General features: G+C 39.8%; 1 protein-coding gene across 4 annotated transcripts in view; it reads left to right on the top strand.

Moving 5' to 3' along the window:
* Positions 1 to 8,060: 8,060 nt before the first annotated feature.
* LOC109557775 (GTPase IMAP family member 7-like) overlaps positions 8,061 to 12,955 on the top strand; it is a 36,569-nt gene continuing 31,674 nt past the window's right edge. For 2 of the 4 annotated variants that reach the window (XR_011566367.1, XR_011566368.1), the window contains exon 1: positions 8,062 to 8,145. The gene's annotated coding sequence lies outside the window, so the exon portion shown is untranslated. Of the gene's footprint in view, positions 8,146 to 12,502; positions 12,535 to 12,955 lie in introns of those variants that run through there. The other 2 variants (XM_070788375.1, XM_019959289.2) reach the window with 2 other exon arrangements.

Genomic DNA, 12,955 nt, shown 5'->3' with positions numbered 1-12,955 from the left:
TCCCCAAGGAGAGAGGGGTCTGGAATTCTCAAGGAGGAAGAAAGGACAAACCTTTTTTTCCCTCTACATCCCTTAGGATTATATAACAATAAAATATCCTGCTTGAGGACAGTCTCTGGATTAAGCCTTCTGGCTAATTCTGTTATCTTAAAATGTAAATTATGGGAATAGGTCTGGTCTTTACAAAGATTATATAACAGTAATGTATTCTGCCTAAGGACAGTCTCTGGATTAAGCCTTCTGGCTAATTCTGTTATCTTAAAATGTAAATTATGGGAGTAGGTCTGGTGAGGTCTTTACAACCTCCAGACATTCTTTGGATTCATTGGAGAGTATATAACTCCACTGCTAACACTAGCAAGCAGATACTCTTTCTTCCCCTTTCTGATGCCTGTGTCAGAAGCTTTCTCTGTCTCCTTTATACTTTAATAAAACTTTATTACACACAAAAATAAATAAATAAAAAATAAAAGATGTCTGCTCCTTGGAAGAAAAGCTTTGACAAACCTAGACAGTGTATTAAAAAGCAGAGATATTACTTTGCCAACAAAGATCTGTCTAGTGAAAGCTATGGTTTTTCCAGTAGTAGTGTATGGATGTGAGAGTTGGACCATACCGAAGGCTAAGCGGTGAAGAGTTGCTGCTTTTGAACTGTGGTTTTGGATAAGATTCTTGAGAGTCCCTTGGACTGCAAAGAGATCAAATCAGTCCATCCTAAAGGAAATCAACCCTGAATATTCATTAGAAGGGCTGATGTTGAAGCTGAAGTTTAATACTTTGGCCACCTGATGAATAGAACTGACTCACTGGAAAAGACCCTGATGCTGGGAAAGATTGAAGGCAGCAGGAGAAGGGGACAACAGAAAATGAGATGGTTGGATGGCATCACTGATTCAATGGGCATGAGTCTGAGCAAGCTCTGGGAGTTGGTGATGGACAGGGAAGCTTTGTGTGCTGCAGTCCATGGGTCGCAAAGAGTCAGACACAACCAAGGGACTGACTAACAATAAATATTAATAGAACCACTTTGGAAAACACTGTGGAGTATCTCAGAAACCTGAATATTACACACAGGCCACCTTCACCATTCTACCACAAGGTTCATAGCCAACAGAAATGTGTGCTTGTCAACCAAAGGTAATGTCCACAGTATTTATAGCAGGATATCCAGAATAGCAAACCACTGGACATAGTGTCAATGCTCTCACCACAAGAAAAGAAAGGAAGGAAGGAAAATGTTAACTATGTGAGGTGATGGATATGTCAATTAGCTTGTGTTGACTATTTCACATTGTACATATCAATCCATCAAGTTGTATATATGTTAAAGATATACAATTATAATTTGCCAATTTTACCCCCAATAAAACCTGAGAAGTAAAACATCTGGGGGGAAAAAAGCTGATTTTTAAAATGAAAAAGCAAAACAGCATGGTCCAAATTAATGGGGTTAACTATATAAATATCTTCATATTACAAATTAAATATGTTGGGTTATAGTCATACAATGAAATAGTATACAGCAGTGAAAATACACAACTTATTGCTACATATAACAATATGGATACATCTCAAAATACAATGGTAAGCAAAAAAAGCCAGATACAACAGAATACCTCATGCATGATTTCATTGCTATAAAGTAGAAAAACAGCTAATGTTAATCTATGCTATCACAAGTTCAGTGAGAGGTCACCCATAGAGGGCATAAGGGGTTTTGGTTTGCCAACAACATTCTGTGTCTTGAGTTGAGTGCTCGTTACTTGGGAGTGTTCAGTTTGTGACAACTGAAAATTTAGTGTGCTGTAAATTTATATGCTCAAAATTCTCCAAGCCAGGCTTCAGCAATATGTGAACCGTGAACTTCCTGATGTTCAAGCTGGTTTTAGAAAAGGCAGAGGAACCAGAGATCAAATTGCCAATATCCATTGTATCACAGATAAAGCAAGAGAGTTCCAGAAAAACATCTATTTCTGCTTTACTGACTATGCCAAAGCGTTTGACTGTGTGGATCACAATAAACTGTGGAAAAGTCTGAAAGAGATGAGAATACCAGACCACCTGATCTGCCTCTTGAGAAATTTGTATGCAGGTCAGGAAGCAACAGTTAGAACTGGACATGGAACAACAGACTGGTTCCAAATAGGAAAAGGAGTATGTCAAGGCTGTATATTGTCACCCTGCTTATTTAACTTATATGCAGGGTACATCATGAGAAACGCTGGGCTGGAAGAAGCACAAGCTGGAATCAAGATTGCTGGGAGGAATATCAATAACCTCAGATATGCAGATGACACCACCCTCATGGCAGAAAGTGAAGAGGAACTAAAAAGCCTCTTGATGAAAGTGAACGTGGAGAGTGAAAAAGTTGGCTTAAAGCTCAACATTCAGAAAATGAAGATCATGGCATCTGGTCCCATCACTTCATGGGAAATAGATGGGGAAACAGTGGAAACAGTGTCAGACTTTATTTTTCTGGGCTCCAAAATCAGTGCAGATGGTGACTGCAGCCATGAAATTTAAAGACGCTTACTCCTTGGAAGGAAAGCTATGACCAACCTAGATAGCATATTCAAAAGCAGAGACATTTCTCCAAAGAAGACATACAGATGGCTAACAAACACATGAAAAGATGCTCAACATCACTCATTATCAGAGAAATGCAAATCAAAACCACTATGAGGTACCATTTCACGCCAGTCAGAACGACTGCGATCCAAAAGTCTACAAGCAATAAATGCTGGAGAGGGTGTGGAGAAAAGGGAACTCTCTTACACTGTTGGTGGGAATGCAAACTAGTACAGTCACTATGGAGAACAGTGTGGAGATTCCTTAAAAAACTGGAAATAGAACTGCCTTATGATCCCGCAATCCCACTGCTGGGCATACACACTGAGGAAACCAGAAGGGAAAGAGACACGTGTACCCCAATGTTCATTGCAGCACTGTTTATAATAGCCAGGACATGGAAGCAACCTAGATGTCCATCAGCAGATGAATGGATAAGAAAGCAGTGGTACATATACACAATGGAGTATTACTCAGCCATTACAAAGAGTACATTTCAATCAGTTCTAATGAGATGGATGAAACTGGAACCTATTATACAGAGTGAAGTAAGCCAGAAAGAAAAACACCAATACAGTATACTAATGCATATATATGGAATTTAGAAAGATGGTAACAATAACCCTGTGTAGGAGACTGCAAAAGAGACACCAATGTATAGATCAGTCTTATGGACTCTGTGGGAGAGGGAGAGGGTGGGGAGATTTGGGAGAATAGCATTGAAACATGTATAATATCATGTATGAAACGAGTCACCAGTCCAGGTTCGATGCACGGTACTGGATGCTTGAGGCTGGTGCACTGGGACGACCCAGAGGGAGGGTAGACGAGGGAGGAGGGAGGAGGGTTCAGGATGGGGAACGCGGGTATACCTGTGGCGGATTCATTTCGATATTTGGCAAAACTAATACAATATTGTAAAGTTTAAAAATAAAATAAAATTAAAAAAAAAAAAAAAGCAGAGACATTACTTTGCCAACAAAGGTCCGTCTAGTCAAGGCTATGGTTTTTCCTGTGGTCATGTATGGATGTGAGAGTTGGACTGTGAAGAAGGCTGAGCGCCGAAGAATTGATGCTTTTGAACTGTGGTGTTGGAGAAGACTCTTGAGAGTCCCTTGGACTACAAGGAGATCCAACCAGTCCATTCTGAAGGAGATCAGCCCTGGGATTCTTTGGAAGGAATGATGCTGAAGCTGAAACTCCAGTACTTTGGCCACCTTATGCGAAGAGTTGACTCATTGGAAAAGACTCTGATGCTGGGAGGGATTGGGGGCAGGAGGAGAAGGGGACGGCAGAGGATGAGATGGCTGGATGGCATCACTGACTCGATGGACATGAGTCTGAGTGAACTCTGGGAGTTGGTGATGAACAGGGAGGCCTGGCGTGCTGCAATTCATGGGGTCGCAAAGAGTTGGACACGACTGAGAGACTGAACTGAACTGAAATTTATATGAGCCCTTTCCTTTATTAATACTATATTTCACAAACAACTTAAGATTAAAAACAAAAAGAAGAAAGTTACTGATGAACACACATGAGCGCAGAATAAAAAAAAAAAAAAAAAAGCAACATGCCTGGAAAGAAAACTATCATGAAACTGTCGGTACACCTTCCTAGGTATACGAATGCATTTAATTCAATTCTGATTTTTTTTTTTAAGTCCTCTGTAACTTTGGTTTTGTATACTAGATAGGGACATTGGTTCTGAAGTATGAAAGTACACTTGTAAGGATAGCCAGCTTCCAGAAGGACTAAAATAATCTCAAAGGATGCAGTCACCAGAAAATGCCCCAAGCCCTACGTTCCACCACAGAGTCCACAACAGGGTCCGCAGGATGCTAAGCCAGGCCCCACCTCCCCAGGTCTTCCCCGCTTCCTGCTCAACTGGGGGAGGAAGATCACACTGTGTGCTTGCACGGGTGTCACTGGCTGAGTTCACCAGGAGCAGATTCTGAGATAAAAATGCTGCATGAGTGAACTTTCTTTAGGAGAGCTCTTGGGATGGAAACCTGTGCGGCCCTGAAGGATGTAGGACAGGGCGGAAGGAGACGCTGAGCTGTGATGAGTCACAAGAGGCTGCAACCGCATCACCTGGTTCTGGAGCTTGGAGGGTGGGGCAGAGGGGTCCCAAACTGGGATCCTTGTGCCTCTGCAGGGACCAGTCCTAAAATGTGAGTGCTGTGGGAGTAGGGGGGACCATCTCGGAAGAGAGGAGTCTCTTCAGCTGAGAATAACCCTGAGGGGGTGCCATAAGGCTGTGGGAGGGTGCCGGCTGGCCCATAAGAAAAAGACCCAGATTGCCCCAGAGTCAGTCTCTCCCATCAGGGAGCTTCCACAAGCCTCTTAGCTGTCTCCATCAGAGGGCAGACAGAATGAAAACCACAATCACAGAAAACTAACCAAGCTCATCACATGAATCTCAGCCTTGTCTAACTCAATGAAGCTATAAGCCACGCTGTGTAGGGCCACCCAAGAAGGACTGGTCATGTTGGAGAGTTCTGACAAAACATGGTCCACTGGAGAAGGGAATAGCAAACTGCCAAGGTCCAGCCCCGGCTGATCCAGGGTATTCAAAGGAAAGACGACTTCGGCGACCTATTCAAATGTTAATTAGAGATATAAAGAGTAATAGAATGAGGATAGCTCAGTAGGAAAATTCAGTGGAGAAAAGAAGCTGAGTAGCTTGGTTTACGCGGAAAATCAATATAACCTGTGACACCAGGTTAGCTCTGACCACGGAGGCCGCAGGCGCCCTCTCGAATAGCGGAAGGTGCCCCACCTTAGACACCTTCTTGAGTAGGTCTTAGAAGCCCAGTCAAATAAATGGTCGCAGAGGATTTCCACGCTCCAGATGGAGACTCAGCTGGAAATTGAGGGGAAGAATGACATGGGGAGACCAAGCTTTGGCGAGCAAGGCCCGTAGCTTTATTTTCAACAGGGGCTTATATAGCCTAAGTTACACATAGAGGATAATAGGGGATGCAAAGTCAGCAGTCTTTGATCCTTATCAAAAACCAGGGTTTCTTTCCTGCAAATTTATCGTATACAAATGGCTTAGGTGATTTACATCATCTTCTGGCCAGAAGGCCTATTAACATTTTATGACTCTTGACAAAGACCTATTTTCTCTAAGAGTAATTATTTTAAGGTTTGGCACCATCTTCTGAAGGTGTTAGATAAAATTGCATTCCTATAGGCAGATGTGTAATGGGTTTACAACAAAGGAAAGAATTTATTACCTTAAAGGTCTAAAGTTGCTAACACCAAGGCCACTACCTATATTTTTTCTACATACCAACTATATTAATTAATACACATTCAAGGATACAATACAGGGGATGTGAAAACTTGGCAGCAAGCATTGGCTCATCAATGAAATCTTTTACTAGTTTTATTCTGACAGTTTCTAACTCTCTGAGAGGCTCTAAGCTATTTGGATATCTTAAGCTTCCCGTGCCCCTAGAGGCTGGGAGACAGTAAACAATCGTATGCATAGCTGTAGGAGTCCGGGTAAACTTGTCAGGCGAGTTAGAGAGCTACCTGAGGGGTTTGGATTTAAACACTCCTAGTTGCCCAGGAACTTTATTAATTGGAGCTGTAAGTTAACTCTTTGACAGAGAGAGCGAGATGGTGGTGGGGGACAGCCTCCAGTAAAGTCAGAGGTGAGAGCACAAAGCAATAAAGTAGGCAGACTCTGGTTTTTTGGGGGTAGATGTTCGAGAATATCCAGGGGGACTCCTGAGACTCGATCCCGCCTTTGCGTATGCCGAGCCTCCTTCCTCATGACCTTTGTCACGAGTGGAATGTCTCTCGCTGGCTCCTGGCAGCAAACCACTTCAGTATTCTTGCCTTGAGAATCCCATGAACAGTATGAAAAGGCGAAGAGCGACTGAACTGAACACTCCTGTCAGCAGGGAGACTGGAGGCTTCAGTCCTGAAACTGTGGTGGGGGTGGATCTCAGTGGCAGACGACAGCAGATACTATACTGAGCAGAATTTGGGCCATTTCACCATCTTCAAAAAGTCTACAAATGACAAATGCTGGAGAGGGTGTGGAGCAAAGGGAACCCTACACTGTTGTTGGGAATGTAAATTGGTACAGCTTGAATGGAAAAGAGTATGGAGGTTCCTCAGAAAACTAAAAATAGATGTGTCATGTGAACCGGCACTCCCACTCCTGGGCATATATCTGGAAAATATAAAAATGTTAAATCAAAAAGATATGTGCATCCCTGTGTTCATAGCAGCATTATTTATAATAGGCAAGACATGGAAACAACCTAAATGTTCATCAACAGATGAATGGTTTAAGAAAATGTGATATATATATATGCACACACACACAATAGAATATTACTCAGCAGTAGAAAAGAATAAAGCCATTTGCAGAAACATGGATGGAGCTAAAAATTATCATATGAAGTGAAGTAAGTCAGAGAAAAATGAATATTAATATCACTTATATGTGAAACCTAAAATACAAATGAACTTACTTACAAAACATAAATAGACTCACAGACATAGAAAACAAACTAATGGTTATTAAAGGGGAGAGGAAGTGAGGAGGGATAAAATATGACTTTGGGGTTAACAGATACAAGCTACTGTATATGAAATAGATAAACAGCAAGGACCTACTGCATAGTATAGTAAACTACATTCAATATTTTATAATAACCTATAATGGAAAAGAATCTGAATATATATATATATATATTCTGTTGTTTATTTGCTAAGTCATATGCAACTCTGTGCAACCCTATGGACTGTAGCCCACCAGACTCCTCTGTCCATGGGATTCTCCAGGCAAGAATACTGGAGTGGGTTGCAGTGACCTCCTCTAGTGGATCTTTCCAATGCAGGGATCAAACCCACATCTCTTACGTCTCCTGCACTGGCAGGCAGTTTCTTTACCACTGGAGTGGGTTTTTATTTCTTCTCCAGAGGATCTTTCCAACCCAGGGATTGAATCCATGTCTCCTGCATTGGCAGGTGGATTCTTTATCTCTGAGTCACCAGTTCAGTTCAGTTCAGTTCAGTTGCTCAGTCGTGTCCGACTCTTTGCGACTCCATGCGTGCAGCACACCATGGCTTTCTTGTCCATCACCAACTCCTAGAGCTTGCTGAAACTCATGTCCATCGAGTCAGTGATGACATCCAACCATCTTCGAAGATATATATATATATATATATAAATTTGCTGTACACCTGAAGTAACAAAAATTATAAATCAATGCTAATTGTGATTAAAAAAAAAAATTGGGACCATTTCACAGGGCTTTCTGGAGTCAGGGCTATAATCCAAAGCAATGTCTAAGATTTTGGAATCTTAGTGGTTCAGCAGGTGCATGGGGGTAAAGGTTTCAGAGAGCAACACTGAAACACCAAGCAAATTACTGGGAAATGCTTTCTGTTTCTATTTAACCACAAAATGTAGTCTTCACTCCACCCAGCCTCACCTTCCTGTGGTCAGAGACTGCAGGAGTAGAAAACACAATTTTCTTCAAATAAAGCAAATACCAGATCGGGTAGCTTTCCTGGAGAGGAGCTGAGATCTCACCAGTTCTGCCAGAGAAGGTGAGACTGGCCAAGACAAGGCCAATGGAGCTTATGAGAGGGCTACGGGAAGGGGCAGAGGGAAGAGGAATAGACAGGGCCGCCCGCATGGGAGTGGAAAGGTTGTAGGAGGGGAAGCTGAGGGATTTATTCATGTGATGCCATACATCTCATATTTAATAGGACAGGCCTTTTTCATGCTTATAAAAGTTTTAGTTGTTCTCAATATTCTCTATGATATAATGTTATGTATAAGAGTCAAGATATAAAATCATTAATATGTTACCACTAGAAAAACAAGACACACAAAAAGAAGGAAAGATTTTCATGTAAAATAGCCTCTAATTTAGGGGTGGGACTATATATAATTTTTATTCTAGTCACAAACTTGTCTCTATGTTATTTCAACAATGTGCCCCTATTTTAGTGATGAACATTTATCACAAAAGGTAGACAAAAGTTTGTGTTTTTAGAACATTTAACACTTAAAAAAATTTTTTTTGATGGCACAATACACACAAGATTCTCCTCTGGAGCAAGAGTGCACAAACTACCTACCTTCCATGGGTCATATACAGCCTGCCACCTGTTTCAGTGTAACACAGTTATCTAATCCATTTACGAGTTTACTGTGATCTGAGGTTGCTTTTGTGTTCCAACCAGGGCTGAGAGGCTGTGACTGCAAAAGTCTAACTGCTGGCCCTCTTCAAATTTGCCAACTCCTGTTTAAGAGTAATAAATGCAACTCTAATAAATGATTTATACTAAGTGATAATCAACTTCTTTTTCTTGAAAATATGTCCAGTTTCACATGCATATTCTGGAAGCAAATGTAACTCAAAAGGAACAGGGCAAGCTATAGCTCATCCTTAGTTTGTACCACACACACATTTATATTCAGAGCCAGACCTTGGTCCTTGGTAAGTTGATGATTTATTTATTCCAGAAAGAAGTTTCAAGGATTAAGAATTTATGCAAAACACTAAGTGGTTTCCGTTTAGACGTTATACAAAGAAAAAGCTGCAGATATTTTTCCATCTCCTCTCTCCAACCTCCCATTTTTTGCTATGTATTATTTTTACTTTTTTCAGGTATAGAATATTAACATTCTATTGTGAAACCACCAGTGCTACTGTTTCTATGTTGATTATAGAAAATTGTGAAGCTAGCCTGACCCCCTTTCACAGTTCCTCATTTGCATTTTTCTTGGATAACTTAAGAATTTCTTCTTTGTGCTTGGAATGTGATATGTTATATCAGATGAAAATTCAATATTGAATATTCTGTATCAAGTTTCCCAGGAATGAACTGTGCTCTTTTTTTCTAGAGAGTTAGATTTTAGTTTGGGATATTTTTCCCATTTCAGAGAAGTTATTAGATTATGCTTCCTCAGTTGTATTTATTGATTTGTTTACTCTAGCAACACCAGTCCTTTTTAAGTAGAATTTATGGTCGGTTCTACTCATGTTTTAGTTTTTCTCTAACTGTTGTATCTTCTAGCCTTTCAGATTTGTATCTGTTGTGTTTCTTATTAAGCTTTTCCTATTAATAAGACATCTATTTTTGACTTATATGTTTTCTGACCACTTTGCTTCTAACTCTTTGATGGATCCTGTAATGATAATACCTTTTGTCTTCACTTTGTTTCTTCAAGTTTGTAGTTTCTTCTCTTTCTTTGTTCTACCATCTCCTCTTGGAACTTTGTGTTTTTGAGTTTGTGTTCTTATTATAATGTTTCATAGTCTAAAACACGAAAGTGTTCTCTACTTTTGGTTATGGCCTCTGTAATTTGGTTCCATTTTATGTATCATATACATGTATGTGGAGAGAGATGCACGTGTACATGTGTGTAGGTGTACACACAAATTTTGCTTAACTTCTTCCTTTTTCATATTTTGAGTGGTGTTTGCCCAGTTGATGCATTGGGATTTTTTTTTTTTTTTCATCATGATAACTTTCTGTTTTCTATTAGCCAAAAAGTTCATTGGAGGATTTCCATACTTACAGAAAAACCCAAACAAACTTCTTTGCCAACCCAATATTACATAGTATTGTGATCTGTTTGTCTCACAGGCCTATGGTTTTATAGTCATTCCTATAACCACTACATAAACCATCATAGTTTTCAAATTTTTAAATTTTATTTTATTATGGTAAGACTACTTAAGATGAGATCTAACCACAAAACAGTCTGGAGGTGCCTCAAAAACTTAAAGTTAGAAGTACTATATGATACAACAATTCCACTCCTGGGCATTTATCCAAAAAAATTGAAAACTGGATCTTGAAGAAATATTAGCACTTCCATGTTCATTGCAGCACTGTTCCAAGTGGCAGCTTGCAATACTAGCCAAGACCTAGCCAATACTAGCCAAGAGGTGGAAACAACCTGAATGTCCATTGACAGATGAGTGGATTAAAGTGTGGTATTGACAGGCAGTGGAATATTATTCAGCCTTAAAAAAGAAGGAAATCATGCCATTATGAGACAATATGGATGAAATGTGAGAACATTATTCTTTAGTTGAATAAACCAGTCACAGAAATACCAATACTGTATGAATCCACTTATATACAAATTAGGCAAAGTCACAGAATCAGTGAGTGGAATGGTGGTTGGCAGAGGCTGTGGGATGGGTAATGTACTGTACACTTACTCTTTTGTTAGGAGGGGCTGACCTTGTCTTAACAGTGAACTTTCTAGCCAGTGTCTGTTGTGATAACATTACCTAGAAACCTGTGGTTTTCCTTTAAGACACGTTAGTGACCCCACAGCAGACCTTCAGAACTGGAAGACAATTTAAACAACATTCCATTAAACCTATTCTAACTCCCTTTACACTGAAAAATAACCGAATTCCAGAGAACAACTGACTCTCCAAGGCTCGTAGAGGTTGACAAGAGAGGATTAGAACCTTCCCTACTGACTTCCTGTTTTGATTCACCCAACACTTCACAAGAAACCCTGTATCCCTCAAGGCGCAAGGTATGGGGTGAAGGAGGGGTGGCTATAGGGAGCAGACGAGCTACTCTGAAGAAAGAATATAACCTGTAACTGCAGCTGGATCGTTAAACTACAATGTGTTCTAATCTATTGCTGTTAGGTTTCAGTCCACAGTTTTCTTATATCAATATTTCAATGCATTTAGCAGCACTGCCTGCTTATTGAGTGGCTGCCATTCCCTAGAGATCTTTGTAGAAATCATTCTACAAAAGCTTCATGACAAGCCTGCAAGATTGGTTTTATTGTCCCTTTTCATTGAAAAGGGAACTGAACCTTGGGTAGCTGAAGGAATTTTCTAGAAGTGGTGGATCTGGGCTCACGGCGTAAGTCACTTCTTTCCTGAAGCACTGGGTTTTTTCACTTTATAGCCTTTCCTTCAGCTGGGGGTGCTTGACATCTTAAAACCACTGGAGAAACTTTTTAAATGATTTTTGTCCCCGACTATGTCTCCCATGTTTGGCTTCCCGATATTGGACAGAGACTAAATACGATCCATGAAGTCTGAAAGCATCCTCCTGGCCTTCCCTAATTGCAGGCTTGCTACTCATTCACCATTTGGGAAAAAGAGTGAACTATTTTCCTCTTATCTACCTTTGACCTGGTATAAACTACAGAATGGATGGAGCTGAGAAGGAACCTAGGAGAGGCTGTAGTGTGTAGTGGTTAAGAATGAGCATGGTAGTCAGACGTACTTTGAATTGCATCACTGTTTGGCCCAATATGATGACCTTGGGCATGTTTCTCAGTATTTGAATCACAGTTTCCTTGCTTATAACATCAGAATAATAGTACCTTCATTCTAGAGTATTTATAAGGAATAAATATTCCTGTAAAAAATGCATATAGGAGTGTCTGGAATATAATATATATTAATAGTATTTACAAAGGCATACATACATGTTAAATCTTTTACTGAAGAACATTTCAGACATTTACAAAGGAATAGTATAAAAACCTCCATATATCCATCATCAAGCTTTGACAGTTATCAACTCCTGACCATTCATGTTTCATGTGTATTCAACATACTTTCCATCCTAATCCTGGGTTATTTTGAGGCAAATAATAGACATTGTATCATTTACCTATAAATATTTTAGGATGCATATTTAAAACAAAAAGGTTGAAAAATATAACTACAAATTAAAAGGTAGTATAAATTTTTTATATTGTCAACTATCCTTTCATTAGATTTCATGGATTATCTCATGATTTATTTACAGTTTAGTTTGTTTGCATCAAGATGCAAATATAAGTTGAATAAGATGACCCCAGGTCACTTTATGTATTTCCTGCCTCAGACTATGAATCACTCATTTCTCCAACCAGTCATTTTGGCTTGGTTTTTTCAGCAGTAACTGGTCCTGAAGACTATAATCTGGACTGGTCTAACTAGAACATCAAAGGTATGTTCTTCTTTCCTGTTATATTACTTTTAATTGAAAGCATTTATTTTTGTTTTTTTTCTTAGGATTTCTTGTCTCTGCCTATATGGCCCATCTGTTCTTACATTAGAGCCCTAGAATATTCATCTTAGTTGTTTTAAATTCCTGGTCTAATCATTCCAAGATCCCTCTGTGGACAAAGAAAGCTTGCCTGCCATCTCAATAAGCAATGAATGTTGCCCACCATCAGGTCATCAGCATTGCAGCCTCTGATAGTGTGCCCTGAGGGGAATTTAGAATGGAAAAAAAGAGGATACTGGCCCTAGATAGCTAACATGCATATCAAAGGAGTGGTTTCAATGAGCCCAGACTCTTACATCTTCCCATTTATACAAAAGCTCTACAATCATTAACTTGAGTGTCTGGTTTTTTTGTGATGAGA

Source organism: Bos indicus, chromosome 4, assembly GCF_029378745.1.
Source record: "Bos indicus isolate NIAB-ARS_2022 breed Sahiwal x Tharparkar chromosome 4, NIAB-ARS_B.indTharparkar_mat_pri_1.0, whole genome shotgun sequence".
NCBI classification, from domain to species: domain Eukaryota; kingdom Metazoa; phylum Chordata; class Mammalia; order Artiodactyla; family Bovidae; genus Bos; species Bos indicus.
The sequence above is the reverse complement of the archived record's forward strand: the minus strand, read 5'-3'. Positions and strand labels throughout refer to the sequence as shown.